Source organism: Chlorocebus sabaeus, chromosome 22, assembly GCF_047675955.1.
Source record: "Chlorocebus sabaeus isolate Y175 chromosome 22, mChlSab1.0.hap1, whole genome shotgun sequence".
NCBI classification, from domain to species: domain Eukaryota; kingdom Metazoa; phylum Chordata; class Mammalia; order Primates; family Cercopithecidae; genus Chlorocebus; species Chlorocebus sabaeus.
Window position 1 is genome coordinate 76945655 of NC_132925.1, and position 21457 is coordinate 76967111.

At 38.8% G+C, this 21457-nt stretch overlaps 1 protein-coding gene and 1 pseudogene across 13 annotated transcripts in view; one reads left to right on the plus strand and one right to left on the minus strand.

Annotated features, from left to right (window-relative positions):
• Positions 1 to 21457, plus strand: part of CADPS (calcium dependent secretion activator) — a 483060-nt gene that overhangs the window by 46304 nt on the left and 415299 nt on the right. The window lies entirely within an intron of this gene.
• Positions 11363 to 11475, minus strand: LOC119626026 (U6 spliceosomal RNA; annotated as a pseudogene).

Consider the following 21457-nt stretch of genomic DNA (forward strand, 5'->3'; position numbering starts at 1 on the left):
ATATGTGACTGTGTATGTGTGTGCTGGTACATAAAGCCGACTTCATCCCTGACACGTAATATTTTAACCAAGCAGGACTATAACACACAGTTTTGTAGCATGTGTATGTGGGAGAGAATGTGGGAGAAGGAAGCTTGGGAAAACAAGCGTTCTTAGAAGAACTGCAAAGAACCTCTCATTAGAGAAGCAAATTAAAATATTTCAGTCCCTGGGCTATTCTTTTTAAATACACCAAATTACATCAGTTTGTAATGGAAGAATAAACTGCAGACTTTATAGAGTTATCTTTTTTTAAAAACAGTTGGTGGTATACTTCACTTGTGCTGTGAGCAATATAAAGAAAATTACTCGAAGTATTTTCTTTGCCACTGTGGATGGGTTTTGTTGTTGTTGTTTTTGGGTTTTTGGTTGGTTGGTTTGTTTGTTCGTTCATTTGTTTTTGGCAAGGGCGGATCCCCAGGTATAAACCTGAAGAATTATTTTAATAATCTCCGGTGCCCTAAATTTGCTGACATTGCATGCAACCCTTGATTTCTTTTTATTAGCTCACTCCCCTGCAGTCTCCTTACATTCTCTGACTTCTAACATTGGAGGGAACACTCTCACAACCCATGATAAAGCTTATGTTTATTCTCTTAGCCTCAAACGTGACTTCCAGATTCAAGGTGCTATTAAATCTGTTGCTGCCATAAACAGTATAGTTGACTCCATTTTTAGCAGATGATAACTGTTGAATATTCATACATCAAACAAACATCACTAGCTCTAATTTTCTATCAAATATCTAGGCTGTGCTTTGAAATCTATCTATGAAGACATTCTTTTTCTTTCTTTCTTTCCTTTTTTTTTTTTTTTTTTTGTTTGTTTGTTTGTTTAAAGTTATTGCAACAGGTACCAAAACACAAGCTGAGAAGTATTTCAGAAGGATAGTTGAATGACAGTGACAATCTCAGCCTTGGATTATCAGTTTGAATTTGGTTTTTTGTCCAAATCCTCCTGATGTGAGATTATTTCAGGCTGTTTTTCCCCTTGCACATTATGTAATGCCTGCAAAGAGGAGAAGTCAGATGGAGGATCAGAGCAGGAGTCGTGGCAGAAAAACATGGGCAGTGTTAACTTAGGCTGTCATGCAACTTGTAAACCTGCAGCCCCCTAAGGTCCAGCAAGAAGCAACCGACAGGACTTCTGATCCCCAATCAGTTTATTCCCAGGAAACGCAACCAGCAGGAATTGAAATAGTAATTGCTTTCCTTTATTCAAAGACATCATGGTTGAGACGATTACAGAGATTAAGGCTTACCTCCTTCAGTGCACCAGAATAAATGTAGTCTGCTTTTCTGATAGGACTGTAACTGTCAATCAAAGGATTAAGCCTTTGGGGGGTAGAAAGAGGAGGTGGACTTAAAATGTATTTGAATTTGCAAACTACAGCTGTGTATTTTAATCCTGAAGATACACATTGATCTTTCCCCCTCTTTGAAGTCTGCTATTAGCTACAGGCTCTCTGGCCCCAACCACTTTTCTTATTTATTTTTTAAAAAACATATTTTAAAAACTCATTTAAAAATCATACTGCATTGAATCACCCAAAGGGAAAATATAATTAAAGTAGCCATTTGTATTGCCCTCAATGAGAAAAAACTTTGGAAGTGTGCTTAACTTTGGAATATACAAGTCTGATTATTTCATCAGAAATTGCAGGAGTGTATGTCTAAAAATATATTTTTCCAGCAGGTTTGGAATTTTGTACTTATGAGGAGGCTGTTTATCTATTTAGCATTTTAGCTGAGGGCCTAGTATAGGTTTTTAATCTTAGCAGCACAAGTATGTCTGTTGGTTTAAATCGTACCACCTGAGTTAGTGCTGCCACAACACACACATTCTGTTTTCTCATTAGCTGTCACACAATTGTCTGTACCTATTAATTTTTGAAAAGATAATAGATATTCTTGGAGAAACCAAGACAAAGTGGCAGAATAAATGGCAGGTCATTTCTCATGTTGTGGCAGAACTTAAGCATTTGCAAGTTTCTGACTATTGTCAGTCAAGACTCTGGGTTCATTATCTCGACCTTGACATCTGTGTTCCTAATCTGCAAACTCAATTTCTTTTCATCATTTTCCTGCCTGAAATGTCCAATCAGTCAAGACCTGTTTCTTTTATTTTTTTAATTTAATTTAATTTTAATTTTAATTTATTTTTTTTGAGACAGAGTCTCGCTCTGTCACCCAGGCTAGAATGCAGTGGTGTGATCTGGGTTCACTGCAACCTCTGCCTCCCAGGTTCAAGCCATTCTCCTACTTCAGCCTCCCAAGTAGCAGGGATTACAGGCATGCACCACCACACCCAGCTACCTTTTGGTATTTTCAGTAGAGACTGGGTTTCACCATGTTGGCCAGGCTGGTCTCAAACTCCTGACCTCAAGTGATCCACCCGTCTTGGCCTCCCAAAGTGTTGGGATTACAGACGTGAGCCACTGTGCCTGGTCAACCTTGTCTCTTAATGTTTCTATATCAAATGAGCAAGCTAATAGGTCTGTTCGAATATTTAGGAGAAATCCACCCACTTTCCCCGTCCATTCATCCATCCATCCATTGATTCATTTATTCAGGTGCCTACTCTGCCTCATGCCTGGTGCTTAAGACACCAGCTGTGAATAACATGAATTTATTCTCTACCCTCATGGAGTGTATAATCTAACATGGAAAGCAAATGTTTAATAAGTAATTAGGCATTTGAGAAAAGGTGAAAAAGAGCCTGGCAAGGGCAATGTGGTGGGCAGAATTACAAGAATGCCCCCAGTGACACTTGCCCTTAAATAATCCCCTCTGCTTTGTGTGTGAGTAGAACCTGTTAATATGATAGCACTCCCTTGATAAGGTTAAGTTATATGGCAAAAGGGAAATTATCTCAGTGGTCCTAATCTAATTACAGGATCCCTTTCAAAGAAGAGCATTTTCTCCAGCCTTTAGCAGAGAGAAAGTCAGAGAGACTCCAAGCATGAGAAGGATTTGATGCACAAACACTGGCTTGAGGATGGATGGTCCTGTGATAAAGCATGGTGATGGTCTTTAGAAGCTTAGGGCAACCCCTAGCTGACAGACGGCAAGGAGGCAGAGACCTCATTCCTAGAACCACAAAGAACTAAACTCTGCTAACAAACTGAGCTTGGGAATGAATTCTTCACCACAGCTTCCACATAAGAGTCCAGGTCTTATGATACCTTGAGTTCAGCCTTGTGAGACTGTTATGGGTTGAGTTGTATCCAGCAAAAATTGAATTGTGTCCCCCAATGTGTATGTTGAAACCCTAACCCCTGGTGCCTATGCCTGTGTCATCATTTGGAGACAGGATCTTTGTAGAGTTAATCAAGTTAAGATGAGATCAGTAGGGTGGCCCTTAATCCAGCATGACTCTGAGTGGTATCTTTATCAGATGAGGTAAATTTTGACGCAGACACAGAAACACAGGAAGAATGCCATGTAAAGACACAGACATAGAGGGAAGACAGCCATGTGAAGATGGAGGCAGAGACTGGAGATATGCTACTGCAAGGCAAGAAATTCTTGGAGTTACCAAAAGCTGAAAGAGGCAAAGAACATTCCTCCCTAGAGCCTTTGGAGGAAGCTTGGCCCTGCCAAGACCCTGAGTCTGGATTTCTAGACTCCAGAATTGCAAAATAATATATTTCTATTGTTTTAAGCCACCTAGTTTATGATATTTTGTTAAGGCAGCCTAGAAAACCAATACGGAGACTCTAAAGCAGAGAACCCAGGTAAGCCTGCCCAAACTTTTGACCTATAGGACTATGAGTATAATAAGTGGTGTTTGAAGCCCCTAAATTTGAAGTGATTTGTTATATAACAATAGCAAACAAATACAGACTAGTATGAAAAGAGTGTCTTATCTAGCTAATCTGAGGGTGGTTTTCCAAGAGGGATGCTTAAGATGAGGAAGAAGGCCGGGCATGGTGGCTCATACCTATAATCCCAGCACTTTGGGAGGCTGAGGCGGGTGGATCACAAGGTCAAGAGATCGAGATTAGCCTGGCCAACGTGGTGAAACCCCATCTCTACTAAAATACAAAGATTGGCTGGGCATGATGGTGCGTGCCTGTAGTCCCAGATACTCGGGAGGCTGAGGCAGGAGAATGGCTTGAACCTGGGAGGCGAAGGTTGCAGTGAGCCGAGATCGCACCACTGCACTCCAGACTGGCGACAGAGTGAGACTCTGTCTCAAAAAAAAAAAAAAAAAAAAAAAAAAAAAAGATGAGGAAGAAAGAGTAAGTAGCAATTGTCTAGTAAAGAGGAAAAAGGGAAGATTGGTCCGAAAAGGGGGAATGGTATATGCAAAGGCCCTGAAACTGAAAAGCACCAGCTGCATTCAAGGAACTCAACTGTTCAGGCTTTCACCCTTCAGATAGTGTTGTTATTAATGTCAGGCCTAAACTAGGTGCTAGAGACAAAGTAAGGACCTGTAGACCTCTTCCTTGTCCTTACGGAGCTCATATTTTAGTAAGAGAGGTTAAAAATACATAACCAGGCTAAGAAATAATAATTCCACTTTATACAGTAGGCTCTGAAGGATAAAATATAGGAAAGAGGCAGAAAATCCCAGAGTATTGGATAAAATCCTGAAAATGAGAGGGAGAGTCATGTACCATGAATCTGGAGGGGTAGGCAATGTTGGATCAAGGAAGGTGCTGTGATTGTCTGTTTCTCTATTTGTGGAATATTTCAGAAAAGTGCTGTCTCCCTTACTGAAAATTCACAGTAGCTATACTGCGGTGATCATCTCAGCACCTTGTGTGGTATACACCTGTACCTTTTCAGATTGAAGCCAATGTACCAAATTCTAGACCATTCCCCTAACCCAAAACAGGATTATACTCCTGGGGTTGTATGGCCTGTTCAGGATCATTGGGCTTTTATGAAAACTCACTGCACCCATTTTCATTGCATCTTTTTATTGTTTCTTTAATTTCAATTTATTTGTATCGTGTGTGTGCATGTGTATGTGTGTGTGCACGCATGCATATGTGTGAGGTCCCCAACTATCCTCAGTTCAATGATCCACTAGAAAGACTCAAAGATATCAGAAAAGCTGTTATACTCATGGTTACAGTTTATTTCAGAAAAGATACAGATTAAAATCAGCAAAGGAAAAAGTGCATAGGGCAGAGTTCACGGGAGACCGGGCACAAACTTCCAGTTTTCCTCTCCAAGTGAGGTCATAGGACAGTACTTACTGTTCCCAGGAGCAATGTATGACAACATGTACAGAATGCTACCAACCAGGGAAGCTCACTCAAGCCTTGATGTCCAGGATTTTTAAAATTAGGAATTGGTTACATAGGGATTGAGTGCCCATATGACTGACCTTTGTTACATAGTCTCCAGCCCAAGCACCCCACTGTTAATCACATCATTAGCATAAACCATCTGCCATGGCGCAATGCCACAGGTATACAAAGACACTGTTATCAGGCAGGATATTTTAAGGGTTTAGAAGTTATCTCTCATAAACTGATGAAGGGGGTGGGGCATGCCTTTCTTTGGAATGTGTAGAATTTGAACATCATAGACCTGCTGAATCCACCCTTTACTGTAACACACACACACACACACAGATTGTCATTGCTTTAACCCTCACCCCAAACTTTGATCTTCCAACATGTTGTGAGCATCATCACTAAAACCTTCGGATTGTAGCAAAAAATAAAAATCATTTTGCAGTGTTTTTTTTTAATATTCCTTGATGTAGTGGTTTACAAACATAGGTTCACATTGTAAATATGTAAATATACTTGGAGACTTTTTTCATTTAATTTTACTTTATTGAAGAATAATTTACATCTGTTCAAACAGATCTTCAGTGTACAGTTCACTGAGTTTTGACAAATACACACATAACCCACACTTCTTTTAAAATATTGACCATTTCCACCACTCTAGAAAGTTCCCTCATGTCCCCCACAGTCTGCCTGCCCACCCACCTCTACCACCGTCCCCTGGAGCCAGTAACTGTTCTTATCTCTTACTAAACATTAGTTTTCCTATTATAAAATTTCATAAAAATGAAAACATACAATATGATCTTCTGTGTTTGGGTTTTTTTTCCCCCACTCAGAATAATACTATTGAAGTTCAACTACGTTGTATCAGTAGATTGTCCCTTTTAACTGCTGGGTACTTTTACATTGTTTGGCTCTAACACAATTTATGTATCCATTCTCCTTTTGATGGACATTTTGACTGTCTCCAGTTTTTAGCTATTAGGAATAAAGTTGCTATGCTCATTCTCATACAAGTTTTTCCGTGCACATATGTTTTCATGTCTCGGGTAAATAGCTAGCAGAGAAGTTGCTATCTTGTAAGGTAGGTATATGTTTATCTCATCTGCCAAACCATTATGCAAAGTACAGTAGCTGGGCTATTTACCCTTCTCCCAGCAATGTATGAGAGTTATGGTTGCTTCACGTCCTTTCCAACATTAGTCTCTCTTTTTAATTTTAGCTGTTCAAACAGGTGTGGAGTGGTATCTTATGGTAGTTTCATTTGCATTTTCCTGATAACTATTGATGTGGAGCACTTTTTTGTGTGCTTATTAGCCATTCATGCACCTACCTTTCTGAGGTGTGTTGTCAAGTCTTCTATTTTACAAATTCGGTGATTTGACTTTTTGCTATTGAGTTGTAGGAATACTGTCCCTGACTTAGCCTCCCCTGAGATTTTGATACAGTAGATCGAGTGCAGGTCGCTGAAGGCCTCTGACGTGCAGATAAGTTTAAGTACCAGTGGAATCATGGGTCCGATGTCAGTTTGCTAAGACTTCAACTGTACTTGGCAGCCCTAACTTGAAATTTCCCCATCCAAAGACTTGCTTGGTGGTTATTATAAATTGTTAAGGAAAACATTAGAAAAACAATTCTCAGTAGGTGGTTTCTTTCTCGCTCCGGACTTGGCGCTGAGTTTTAACATCGACCTAAAGCTAGAAAATTCCTAGGATTGGACAAAGTCACTTAAACCAAATGTGGGCTGCACACAGGTATTACTGAAATTATTAAAGAGTCCTTGAGTTGATTTACAGCAGCATCCTAAACCACATCCTGTTTTTCTTCCCTCCAAGGGAAATGTGGTAATGTAGACATTTGAACTTGGAAGCCCACATGCAATCTGCATTCTTTTCTAAATCAAATTGATTTGGAAACTATTTGAACCTTGTGTTAATGTTCACATTGTGCCAATTTACCTAGCAAACGACCTCCCTGACCCAAAATGTTGGCTTCTTTCTACTAGGTAATTTCTTGAATTTTCATACTGATTTACACAGTATACTGAACAAGCTATCTGCTTAAAGACAGGGAGAAGAGATTAAACAAATAATTTTATGCAGTTATTTAATAAACCATGGACATTTTCTCTTTAAAGGAAACTCCAGGTTTGGAAGTTGTTTTGACTCATAGTTAATGGTTCTAAGGGATTAAAGGACTAAAAATCAGAGTAACAGACACTTCTCAAAAGAAGACATTTATGCAGCCAACAGACACATGAAAAAATGTTTATCATCACTGGCCATCAGAGAAATGCAAATCGAAACCACAATGAGATACCATCTCACACCAATTAGAATGGCAATCATTAAAAAGTCAGGAAACAACAGGTACTGGAGAGGATGTGGAGAAATAGGAATGTTTTTACACTGTTGGTGGGATTGTAAACTAGTTCAACCATTGTGGAAGACAGTGTGGTGATTCCTCAAGGATCTAGAACTAGAAATACCATTTGACCCAGCCATCCCATTACTGGGCATATACCCAAAGGATTATAAATCATGCTGCCATAAAGACACATGCACACGTATGTTTATTGCAGCACTATTCACAATCACAAAGACTTAGAACCAACCCAAATGTCCATTGATGATAGACTGGATTAAGAAAATGTGGCACATATATACTATGGAATACTATACAGCCATAAAAGAGGATGAGTTCATGTCCTTTGTAGGGACAAGGATGAAGCTGGAAACCATCATTCTCAGCAAAGTATCACAAGGACAAAAAACCAAGCACCACATGTTCTCACTCATAGTTGGGAATTGAACAATGAGAACACTTGGACACAGGAAGGGGAACATCACACACCAGAGCTTGTCATGGGGTGGGAGATGGGGGAGGGATAGCATTAGGAGATATACCTAATGTAAATGACGAGTTAATGGGTGCAGCACATCAACATGGCACACGTATACATATGTAACAAACCTGCGTGCACATGTACCCTAGAACTTAAAGTGTAATAAAAAAAAATCAGAGTATTCAAAGAATCAAAAAGTTTCCACAAACTTAAACATCCAAACTGTGCAGTAGATTTTTTCCTTTTCCAGGGAGCCCTGCTGCCTTAATTAAGGCAATACAAAGATGGCGTGTAGATTGTATCTCATATGATAATGTTGAATGGTGTGACTTCCTGAAAGATCATGCAGAGACCCTTCCCTGTTCCTCAAGAAAGTGTGCTGAAATTGATTTGCGATACTCACCATCATTCAGCAAAAATACACCTTTCTCAATACTGTGTACCTGACCTTTCAAGATATGAGGTTCTGAAGTTAGAGAGCAAACGCAAACAAATGGTGCAGTGTCTATCAAATATTCTGTTATCATGATGTTTACAAAGCCTCTTCAGTCAACTTTTGATTCTCTATGTAAGAGAGAGGAGATATTTTAAATCCTAGTGATGTAAGGTGTTCAAATCCTTAGAGACTCCAGGTAACCTCTGCTCTAGGGACTTCATATGCCTTTGCTTTTACTTCCTGGCCTTGGACTATTTTATGTGATTCCTCCTAGGTTGAGGTGGAGAAAGGCCAAAAAAAGTTTTACTAGATCCTTAACTTCATTCACAACTCTGGTTAGAATATTTTGATAAGGAGGAGGAGGAAAACCTGGGCTTCAGCTTAGCATCTGGGTCACTAGCAGATCGTTGTTACTATGGACTAAAGAGATTTGAAAACTAGGAGGGTTAGCACAAGTTACTGAAATGTGAAAAGAGTGATTACTATGTGTCAGCTCTGTTTGGTTTGCTCCAAGAGAAATTGCATTTTTAAAGCTCTCCTGTGAAAAATGTGAGGCTTTCTGAATGCACAGCTTCTTACAATTCTGCACTAAGGTAGGTTCCTGCAAAGGTAGTGAGGTCATGTTTATCTAGCAGTGCTGGGAAGGCTTCATTTAGCCATGGCTGCTTTAAATATATATATAAATATTTAAAGTTATCATCAAGGGGAAGTTTTCTTCCTTTTCCTCACCCCAGAGTAATGTGTTTGCTCTACATCGCTGTCCTAAGCTGCACATTGAATTTTTTGTTGTTGTTAAGTCATCTCCTGTAATTTCTATATAATGTTTGGAAATAAGGTTGTTTTAACCCAACTTACTTCCCTGGATGGGGAAGAATAATAACATACACACTTTTGTAAACAAATGTATTTGAGGATCAGTGGGGGTGGTGAGTGAGAGACAACCTCTAAGCCCACAAGTAGTCAATTCCTTGGGGACTGCCTCCAAAGCCTTCAGTTAGCTCAACCTTTTCCTAAAGAGACACCAGTTCAGAAACAGTTAACATAGGAAAGAATTTTTTCCCACTACATATAGGCTTTGGTATGCATAACACATTTTGTCTTCCTTCTGGCCATAAGAATATTTCTTATAAGTATGCTAAGTTTCATAGTAAGAGCAGGTCAGAGTATCATGCAATTGTTAATTTAAAGCTTTATTAAAATATATGCATCTCCCATGGCCACACTCTACAGGAGTTAAGTGGGTAGAGAAAAATTGATCTCTCTTATAGCCCAAATCAGAGAATGAAATGAGAAATCAACAATAAATACTTTAACCATTCAAGTTCTTCATATCATCATAAAAAGATCAATTTGAAGATTGCAGATACATCCCAAAGCTGTTCTCATCCAATCAGAAAAGTATAGTTATTACTTATCTTTCCTTCTTTTAAGTAAATTTGCTTGAAGAAGAGAAAGACCTGGACCTAGGGGGTGCAGGAAGGCATGGGAAAGAGAAGGGAGAGTGAGAGAGAAGGAAAGACACAACCTCAGAGAAAAACATGCCTTTTACTTAAAAGCCCTATCAGTTGTTTTGCCTTGATTTAGTTAGAAACTCAAAAAGGTAGAAGCAGGAAGCAGCACAATAGGACCAATTTTTAACAGAAACACATGGGGCGGGAGTATATGATAGCAAGCTTCTAACTTTCTCATGTGTCTGATTATTTTTGTGGAAGTGGTATTGAAGCATAATGAATGTTAGAGAATTGTATAAATCCTACATGCACACACCCATGTAGGCTGCACCCAGATCAAGGAACAGAATGTTATCTGTCCCCCGGGAGACCCATCCTTCCCCCCTACCAATCACTTCTCCCCAACCCCTGGTCACCATTATCCTGATTTCTCAGACCATAGATTAATTTTTCCTAGTTTTGAACTTTATGTAAATGAAATCATAGTGTGATGTCTCGGTGACTGGCCTCTTCACTCACTAATTTGTGAGTTAAATTTTTTATGTAACAGTAGTTGATTTTCAGTATGTGTAGAATTCCATTGACTATCACACAATATTTCACCCATTCTACTGCTCATTGGCATTTTGCTTGTTTCCAGTACAGGGCTATTATAATCTGTGTTGCCATGATTAATCTTGTATGTACCTTGTTAGTGAATATTTACCTACATATTTTATCTTCATTTATTTTAAGAACAGCAGTCTCCCATAATACTAAGAAATTGAAATTTAATTTGTCTTACGAAACTATATACATGTAAAAAGGACAGTACAATTTCAAAGGAATTGACTAGCTCTGCTAAGAGAGAGAGACCAAAAAGAAGATGGAAGTCCCACAAAACCTGTCTTGTGAAGTTTGTGTCAAAATGGAGTTAACTTTTAAAATGTTACAATTTGTTTAGTGATTCATTTCATTGACTAATTGCTTTGATCTTTAGAGTAATGAAAAGAGTTGAAAGAGGAAAAGAGTGGGTACTCCCTGTGCTTAGCAATTAAGTTTCATGGAGATAATTCCTAAGGATGACAGAGGATAAAGTATACCCCAGCTTCATTTGAAACATGGTCTTGCAGCAACAAATTTGTGTTGTATTTTCAGAATATGGCTTGACAGTTTTGAAGGAATTGTAAGTTTGAGAACCACCATAATCCAGGTTCTCTCATAGTGTAACTTCTTCCCAGGATTGAATTAGACGTGTGGAAATTATAAGCCCATACCAAGATGAACCATACATGTGAAACACACGGATTTAGAAGAAATTATGTATTAAAAAAGTAAATTATCACCTGAATAGGTAAAAGAAATTTTTATATGAACTGCTTCACGAATTTATGTCATCCTTGCCTAGGGGCTATGTTAATCTTCTTTGTAATCATTCCAATTTTAGTATACGTGCTGCCCAAGTGAGCGAGTGTTTGTACTGATTATGTTTTTAAATGATAATATTGTGAATGTATTAAGTTAAACATATTATGAAAATTTCATCTATTTCTTTTTACTTTATTAAGGGAGCTATAAAAATTTAAAGTTACATATGTGACTTTTGTTACATTTTTACTGTGTTTTTAGATCTTCACATCACCTTTCAAAGACTGGTGGTTTGGCCCAGAAAGCAATGAGTTTGACAGGATTGGGGAAATGAATTTCTCAAGTGATCTATTACAAGTGCTTACTTTTGGCATCTACCAGTGGATTTCAGGGCCTATATAGATTTAGTGCAGTTGCAACTATCTTTTACCTTGTTATTTCAAAGCTTCAATAGTAAGATTAATATAAATTTAGTAAGTGCTAACTGTGTGCAGAGATAAGAGAGATATATGGCCACTGTCTCTCATTGAAAAGTTCCACACATTTCATTCATTCATTCATTTGTTCATTCGATAAAAATTTATTGAGTTTCTACTCTGTGTTGGCAACAAGGCAAAGCACATGAGATTTGGTAGTAAACAAAGCACAGCCTCTACTGTTTGTTGGCCACTTGTATGTTTTCTTTTGAGAAGTGTCTGTTCATGTCCTTTGCCCACTTTTCAATGGGGTTATTTGTTTTTTTGCTTGTTCAATTGCTTAAGTTCCTTGTAGATTCTGGATATTAGACCTTTGTCAAATACGTAGTTCACAAATACCTTATCTTATTCTGTAGGTTGTTTGTTGATAGTTTCCTTCACTGTGCAGAAGCTCTTTAGTTTAATTAGGTCCCATTGCCAATTTTTTTTTTCTTGTAGCAAGTGCTTTTGAGGACTTAATCATAAATTATTTCCCAAGGCTGATGTTAAGAATGGTATTTCCTAGGTTTTCTCCTATGATTTTAATAATTTTAGGACTTATAGTCAAGTCTTTAATACATCTCGAGTTTATTTTTATATATGGTAGAAGGTAGGGGTCTAGTTTTGTTCTTCTGCATATGGTTAGCCAGCTATCCCAGCACCATTTATTGAATAAGGAGTCCTTTCCCCATTGCTTATTTTTGTCAACTTTGTTGAAGATCAGATGCTTGTAGGTGTGTGGCTTTATTTCTGGGTCCTCTATTCTGTTCTACTGGCTTATGTGCCTGTTTTTGTACCAGTACCATGCTGTTTAGGTTACTGTGGCCTTGTAGTATAGTTTGAGGTCGGGTAATGTGATTCATCCAACTTTATTCTTTTTTCTTAGTATTGCTTTGGCTATTTGGGCTCTTTTTTTGGTTCCAAATAGGTTTTAGAATAGTTTTTTAATTCTGTAAAAAATGACATTGGTAATTTGATAGAAATAGCATTGAGTCTGTAGATTGGTGTAGGCAATATGTCCATTTTAATGATATTAATTATTCTAGTCCATGAGTATGGAATATTTTTCCATTTGTTTGTGTTTAAACATTTTTGTCCTGGGCCCTTCTAATCCTGTGCTTTATCCGCCATCCACAGCCTCAGAAAACAGCTCATTTAATTTCTACCAGAAAGTCAGAGAATCAGGAGGGTCACTAACTAAAAGGGTCTTACACATACATACATAAATCATTTGCCTGGAGACCCATGCCCTCGGTCTGATGCTTTCAAATGCTCTCTCATATGGAGAGATGCATAATCCACTCACTTATAATTCAGAAAGGGGTCCAACGTCAATTTCCTAAAAGAGCTTTCTTTCAGAAGATAGAGAGGATGCATTTTGAACCATTTAATTGCTCCTATGAGTGACTTGCATAATGCCTATATAACCATCTAGACAGCACATGTTGCCCGAAACAGCACATGCCAGTTATTTTCTTTGCTGCCTTTAAAATGAAATTGCCTGCGCATCTGAAGCTGAATGGCTCCTGATGTGTGATTATACCTTTACCCCAATTCTAAATAGAAAAGATGGCTTTTTTAATTAACTCATTTTCTAGCAGGAAGGGATCATTTCTAAGGAGTGACAGTTTCTGTGTTCAGATTTCAGCTCTAGTACTCACTCACTGATGAAACTTGGACGTATTAGCCAGACAGCTTGAGCAGCATCACCTCACTTGCAGGCCACCTTATGTATTAAGGCAAAAAGACTTTTTAAAAAGTGGCATTTACTTGATTATATAGTAAAATAATGCACATTGTATACAATGTACACATGCAGGAAAGTATACAAAAGTAACTTAACAATCACCTGTCTTTCCACCGCCAAAAATAAATATCATATGTTAACTTTTTTGTGTACCTCCTTCCAGTTGTTTTTGAATATTTTTTAACAGTGGAAGCCAAACTATATCTATATAATTATGTATTTTGCCTCTTTTACTTGGCGTTACTGTGTAAATACTTTACCTCATAATGAAAATCTTTTTAATGTAATTTGCTTTTATATATACCATTAGATAAGATAAACATATTATTTAGTCTTAGGAGGAAATATAGGTAGGTAAAAGACATTTAAGCCATTAAAAAACACTGAGGTAGATAAAAGCGGTCTTAAAATATTAAAGACAAATAAATACTAGTATCTGTAAAGTTTAATTCATACTCTCACATAATGTCCTTTCTGTTGTTTTGAGTTTATAAATTAATTTGCTTAAATTATGAAATTTAGAGACAACGGATGTCCTCATTTTGGGGAGAAAGATACTTTCTAACAAAAATCAGCTGATGAGGATTTAATAAGCACCAGCCCTTGCCCCGTATGAAAGAATTGTGAATTACCAGTTACAGCATCGATGCCATTGTTCAGCTGCCTGAGCAAAACATGAGGTGGCACACCTGTCAGAGAAGGAAGAGAAGTGACTGCTGGAGAAGGTCTTAGGAAGCCTTAAACTGGGCTTTGAAGGATGGGGTAGGATTGAAATAAGACTTTATAATGCAGGGCTTTCGGCAGTCATATGCCATATTCCTTAATCTACAAATGGCGGGCTTGCAATTATTTCTAAACAACAAATATAAATCCATAGTGCCAAATGCATGCATTTTCTTGAGGCTTCCAGTGTGGATGGTGTGTACTTCTGAGAGATGGAAATGACAAGCAGATAACTCTAGAAGTGATTATGCAATGAGCAGTTCTGGAGGAGTGCAGGAGAATGTTGGCTTACAGATTTTTTTTTTTTTAATAAGATTGGCTGGTAGGAGGAGTGGGTAGAATATGTGGAAAAAAGAGGAGAGAGCAATTAGGTAAAAATGTTAGGCTACTTTCTTAGTTAAATATTAACAATATTGTGGAGCGTTTGACTTGATTTATTCAAATGTGCTTTCCCTCCAACTCCTTTTGCAATTTACATCACTGACTCAGCTTTTGTTGGGGCATCAACCTCTAAGAAAGCTTGATGAAAGCTAAGAACCACGGGTCCCAGTTTAAGAAGGGCTGGTTTATAAACAGAATCTGGTTACATAAACTACTATTCCTCTATTCTGGGTTTGTTTCCCCACCACCAGTACCAGTTCCTTTGGATTTTGTATCAGGTTCATTTGAATTGGAGGGGGAGAAGAAAGCTCAGCTTAACTGACAGCCTCCTTTGCGCTTTGTGTGCAGCTCTGTGCTAGGCACCAAACACACATAAGAGCCCTGCATCCTCACAATCACCATCACAATCACAAATGGGCAGCATTTCTACTTGTGGACCGGAAGTGGAAAACCCAGGAAATGACAGTGGGATATTCAGCAAAGGAGGCTTACAGGGAACAAAGACCCTCAAGAGTGAAGCTATGGTTTTAGGATACAGCTATTCAGTTTTCTATGACTTAGCATGCAAAGACATGGATTAATTCTGCTACAGAGCTGTATTTTAGCTGGATAATGGAAGTCATTTTGTTCTCTCCATGATTATCAGAAATTCATACTCTGGGAAAGAACAGACAACAGACCATTTGTAAAAACCAATCCAAGTAATAAAGAAGTTAATAAGATACTTTCATGAGAATTTCCCCCAATGATTTTAATATTTAGTTGGCATGTACTTGAAAAGCTGCTTCTTAGAAATTGATACTCATTAATGATGATGATATTAATAATAATAATAATATCATATGACCACTACTACTAATATGCTTTGAGTGCTCATTATAAACTGGTAGTTATATTGGGTGCTTGTGTGAATAAAATTGCTCAATTATTTGGCCATAGATAACATCATCGTCCTTACCTTTTAGAGGAAAAACTGAGGCCCATGTTCCCTTACATGGAAAATGGTTTTTAGTTCAGGTCCATCTGGTACCAAAACCATGCTGTTAACTACTACTCTCCATTGCTTGTTTAGAGCTGAAAGGGATCTCAGGGAAGGTCATTTCCCATATTAGGGGCCCCTAATGGTAGTGGCTTGACCAGCATCACACAGGTCCTTAGCAGCAGAGTTAGAATTGCATCCTGGTCTGTGGCTGTAAGTAGATTCAAAAAATATGCAGGCCAATGTGGACCACTCGAAAATAATCCTGGTATTCAAAGATTATTTGTGAGTGATATGGCTATATTGTGGCAATTGCAGCAAAATTAAAAAGCAATGTTTTATGTCAAGATGTAATTGTATGTATTCAGAATGGTGGGGGTGAGAGTCTATCAAAGAAACATCCACAGTTTTATATTCTGATGTGTATGGTATTACCATACACATATTTGTTTCATGGATATTATGTATCATCTATGATATGACAGGCACTGTGCCAGAGGATGGAAATACAGCAACAGGCAAGACAAACCTCATCCCTCCTCTTATGGACCTGACATTCTAGTGAATAATACAGAAGACTGCTCAAGTAATTAATAAGAAAAATACCGGATAGTGATAAGTGCTTTGTATAATGTTAAAGCTGGGTGGTGCAATAGAGACCTTCCGGGAGCTACTTTAGATTGGGCAGTCTGGGGAGATGACAATTAGGCTGAAACCTGAACAACAGAAGGAAACAGTCACATGAGATAAGAGGAATGAGTGTTCCCGGCAAATGTAACGATGATTGCTGTGGAAAAGCTCTGAAATAGGACAAACCCTGAGACTGGCTTGCTTGAGAAACAGAAAGAAGGCCTGTGGCACTGGCATCCAGTAAAAGAGGGCAAAGGTAATAACATCACAGAGGTGCCCAGGGGTTTGCTCTTGTGGATATTTCTGAGCCAGAGGAAACAGTTTGAATGTTATTCTAAGTGCAATGGGAAGCCATTGGATGTTTCAGGCAGGAGGAGTGACATGATTCAATATATTTTTTTAAAAGATCACTAACATCTGGGAAGTATGAAAAGCAACAGTAGGAGCTGGGATTTCAATGAGGAAACAGGACAATTGATCAGCAAAGGACTGTGACAAGGACTCAAGTGGCAACAATGCAGATATACAGAGGTAGTAGGATCTGAGGTATATTTGGCAATAGACTCAACAGAACTTGACAATGGATTAAGTGAAGGAAAAAGAAAGAAAAAGCTAAATCAAGAATAGTGTCTACATTTTTTGGTTTGTGCAGTTGAGTACATGGTGGTATTGTTTACTGAGTTGCAGGAGGAAGAGGTTTAGGATGGAAAAATTCAGAATTTTGTTTGGGCTGTGTTAGGTTTGAGATGCATATTGTACTCCACCATGGAGGTAGAGGCACCCATTAAGCATTGGGTCTAAGAGTCTAGTGCTTAGTGGAAGGTCAAGGCTAGAGATACAGTTTTGAGTGTCATTTGCATAAGAGGTGGCACTTAAGGCCACCTATTGGACAATAATATCTAAAGAGAAAGGACACTGAGTAAAGGATACCCAGGACAGGGCCCTGGCACTCCCCAACGTTTGACATCAAACAAAGGAGGCGGAATAAATCATGGATGCTGGGAAGGAAGGTCGGGGAGACTGAAGGAAAACCATGAGAATGGTACCCTGGAACCTAAGAGAAGTTATACAAATAAGACATAGCTGGATGCCACTAAGGAAAATAAAGAATGATGATGACAAATAGCAATCAACCTGGGCCCAAAGCGGGACTTTTTGATCCCACCCTTTGACCCGGGAGACTTTTAAGAATAGGTAACCAGACCACCAGGAGAGCTTCAGCCTGTCTTTCTTTCTCCACTTTTACTTTTTCTCTCTCATTCTCTGCCTCTTGACCTCTCTAAGTCTCATTTTCCTGGAGAGTCAGACTCAAAATCTTGTACCACAGTTTTCTCATAAGGCTAGCATTTTTTTATCTCATTTATTATTTTTATTCCATTTAGATATATTCAGCATTTTATTCCATTTAGAAATGTTCAACATTTAGAAATTCCAAGTTGGGGCAGGGCATAGTGGCTCATACCTGTAATCCCAGTACTTTGGGAGGCTGAGGCGGGCAGATCATAAGGTCAGGAGTTCGAGACCAGTCTGGCCAACATAGTGAAATCCCATCTGTACTAAAAATACAAAAAATTAGCTGAGTTTGGTGATGTGTGCCCATAGTCCCAGCTAGTCGGGAGGCTGAGGCAGGAGAATCACATGAACCCAGCAGGTGGAGGTTGCAATGAGCCGAAATCATGCCATTTCATTCCAGCCTGCGCAACAGTGCAAGACTCTGTCTCAAAAAGAAAAAAAAAAAAAAAGGAAAAAAGAAATATCAAGTTGGTAGTACCTAAAAATTGATGGGAAATAGCACCCTCTTGACAAAATCTAGATGTATAACGGTTGACCCAGAAAAATGAACCTCAGTAGAAATAATGGCCAATGAAAAAATCACTGTGGCAATATATATTTGAAATCTTTGTGAATAAAAACTGGTAGATGAAGTAAATATGTATTAAAGATTTTCAGGCCAGGTGCGGTGGCTCACGCCTGTAATCCCAGCACTTTGGGAGGCCAAGGTGGGCGGATCACAAGGTCAGGAAATCAAGACCACGGTGAAACCCCGTCTCTACTAAAAATACAAAAAAAAAATTAGCCGGGCGAGGTGGCGGGCGCCTGTAGTCCCAGCTACTCAGGAGGCTGAGGCAGGAGAATGGCGTGAACTTGGGAGGCGGAGCTTGCAGTGAGCCGAGATCACGCCACTGCACTCCAGCCTGGGGGACAGAGCGAGACTCCGTCTCAAAAAATAAAAAAAAAGATTTTCAAAAGAAATAAGCTCAGCCCTATGAAAATAATTGATAAAAATAAAGATTCAGAAATTGGAAATGAAACTTGATTAAAGAATAATGACCAGGCTCAGTGGTTCACATCTGTAATCCCAGCACTTTGGGAGACCGAGGTAGGTGGATTACTTGAACTCCTGAGTTTGAGACCAGCTTGGCCAACATGGTGAAACCTCATCTCTACTAAAAATACAAAAATTAGCTGGGTGTAATTGTGGGCACCTGTAATCCCAGCTACTTGGGAAGCTGAGGCAGGAGAATCACTTGTACCCAGGAGGCGGAGGTTGCAGTGAGCTGAGATAGTGCCACTGCTCTCCAGCTTGGGAGACAGAAAAAAAAAAAGGAAATTTGATTAAATAATTAAATTGGCTTACTGATATGTGTCCAAGAAACAACTGCCTTGATGAAGATTCTCCGGTGTTGATTTAAGTCTGATTAATGTTTGTAATCAAGACATTTAGACATTTGTAGCATTGAAATGGCAGGGTCAAATGCTTGGGTCAAAATGTCTTATTCCCTGATAGACCCATTTTGTGCAATAATATATCAGGAACACAAACTATCTTTAAAATATGGGAATTAAAGACTCATTGAAATCATCTTTAATTTCAAAGCCCTTGATTTGAAAAAGTGATCCCTTTTGGACTGTAGCCTTCACTGTCCCGAGACTATAAATATTAGAGAGGAAATAATTATTCCAGAATCTTATTCAGGAAAAGTTCCTGATTCCTTGCCTGAGCAAGGACAATTTCTAAATTAGTGTCATTTGAATTAGTGCCTTTTCAACTGCAAACAGTTCTCTCAAAAATGCTTGCTTGTTTCCTTTTTTAAAAAAAATCACATTGGGTTGCAATTGAGGTTAATATTAGTTAAATTCTACTTTGATCATTAAATTCAGTAACATACTCTGCCAGTTACTAGCTGTATGTCCTTAAATACGTTACCTAATTTCTCTAATCCTTTTTCCTCAACCATAAAGGGGACCAGTAACATACACCCCACAGAGTTATTGTCACAACTAAGTGAGAGGAAGACTTTAATGCCCTGTTTCTTTTTATTTATTTGGAGATAGGATTTTGCTCTGTTGTCCAGACTGAAGTGCAGTGGAAATCCCAGCTGTCTGCAGCCTTGATCTCCCATACTCAAGCAATCTTCCTGCCTCAGCCTTCTGAGTAACTAGGATTACAGTTGCGTGCCACAACACCCGGCTCATTTTTTTCGTTTTCTTTTTTTAACTGAAGACGAGGTCTTGCTATGTTGCCCAGGCTGAATGCCCTGGTTTAAAGTGGATGCTCAATGAAAGTCTTTACTATTGCTACTATTGTTAGTATGCTGTACATTTTCTATGTTCAGAATGTAATTACTTTAGCTATTTGGTCTGAACAATTTGTCTCCCAAATAGTTTGCAAATTTTCCCAGGCAAGGGTTAGGCTCTTGTGCTGTATTAGTGTCTTTCATTCCTCTGTATCAGTCATAGCAGAACACAGCTGGCAGAACACAGCTGCCTCACCCAGACTGGGTAATTGAGGGGTACATAATGAAGGGATTATTTAGAAAAGGTTGGACAGAGCAAGGAAAAGCTATAAGGGATGGAGAAACACCCTGGGGCTAGCAACAGCAGGGAGCCCATAGCTTGTAGAGGCAGGGGAGGAAGTTACCGGTGAGAACTTGGAGCACAAAAGACAGGCCACTCAACAAGAACTGTGGTTTTAGACAGAGAAGTGCCAAAGTCTATCTGGCAGGAAGGAGTCAGTAGATTAAATACTCCAACCTCTCTCTCTTCCCACCCTGATCTCCTGCTGGTGCCTCTCATTAACTAAGCTCAACAGAAAAGCATCAGGCAAGAAAGCTGGTTACAGCAGTCTATAGAAATCAGCATCCCTGAGCAGAGCAGAGGGGAAAGGGGAAGAGAATGGATCTAGGGAAGTAAAATGAGCATAGGCAGCAGAGCCTCTTCAGCCTTCAGTTAGTACAGCTGCTTGACGTATAGTTAGTGCTGATACATGTTTGTGGAAGGAAGGGAAAGGAAAACTGATTGAAGGCAGTTCATAAACTATAGACCATTCATCTTTAAATGAAGATTGAGAAAAACACTACGTAATAGCATAGTAGTTTAGAGGTAAGATTTGAAATCAGACCAACCCCAGTGTGAAATCAGACCAACCCCTTAGTGCTTCCTAATGGAGTGATCAAAGGCAGTTACTAAATGACTTAGCCTCACTTTCTTCCTCAGACAAAGGGAGATGAGGTTAATACCTACTTCATAGGTTGCCTTTGAGGAGCAACTGAGAGGATGGATACAGTACACTGGGCACAGAAAGCAGTGCTTCAGAAATGTTAGCAAATGAATTCTCAATAACAGTGAGCGGTTCTTGACTGGGGGAATTTTGACCCCTAACCCCATTCCAGGGAACATTCTGCAGTGTCAGGAGGCATTCTGGGTTGTAACAGCTGGGGAGTGCTGCAGGCATGTAGTGGTTAGAAGCCATGAATCCTACTTCAATATCTCACCATGCCTAGGACTGCCACCCACAGCAAAGAATTATCTGGCCCAAAATGTCAATAGCTCTGAGGTGAGAACTCCTTCCCTGTACTGATTTCATCTCTGTATTTCCATCCTTGGGCCTCTATATTTCTTGATACTGGTTCTTAAAATTCATGATTATTTATACTTTATTCACTCTCAGTAAATTTGAGATTTTTGTTCTCCTCTTCCCATTGAAAGGTCAGGACATACTGTGTATATGGCATTTCAACACTATGTGATTTTGTCTTTTCACAATTTCAAGTAAATGAACAAATATATAAATAAATGTAAAATATAAATCACTGTGATATGTTGTAATCAGAACTACAGTCACCCAGTATTAAAGCACTTATGTCAAATACATGTTATAGATTTGTAA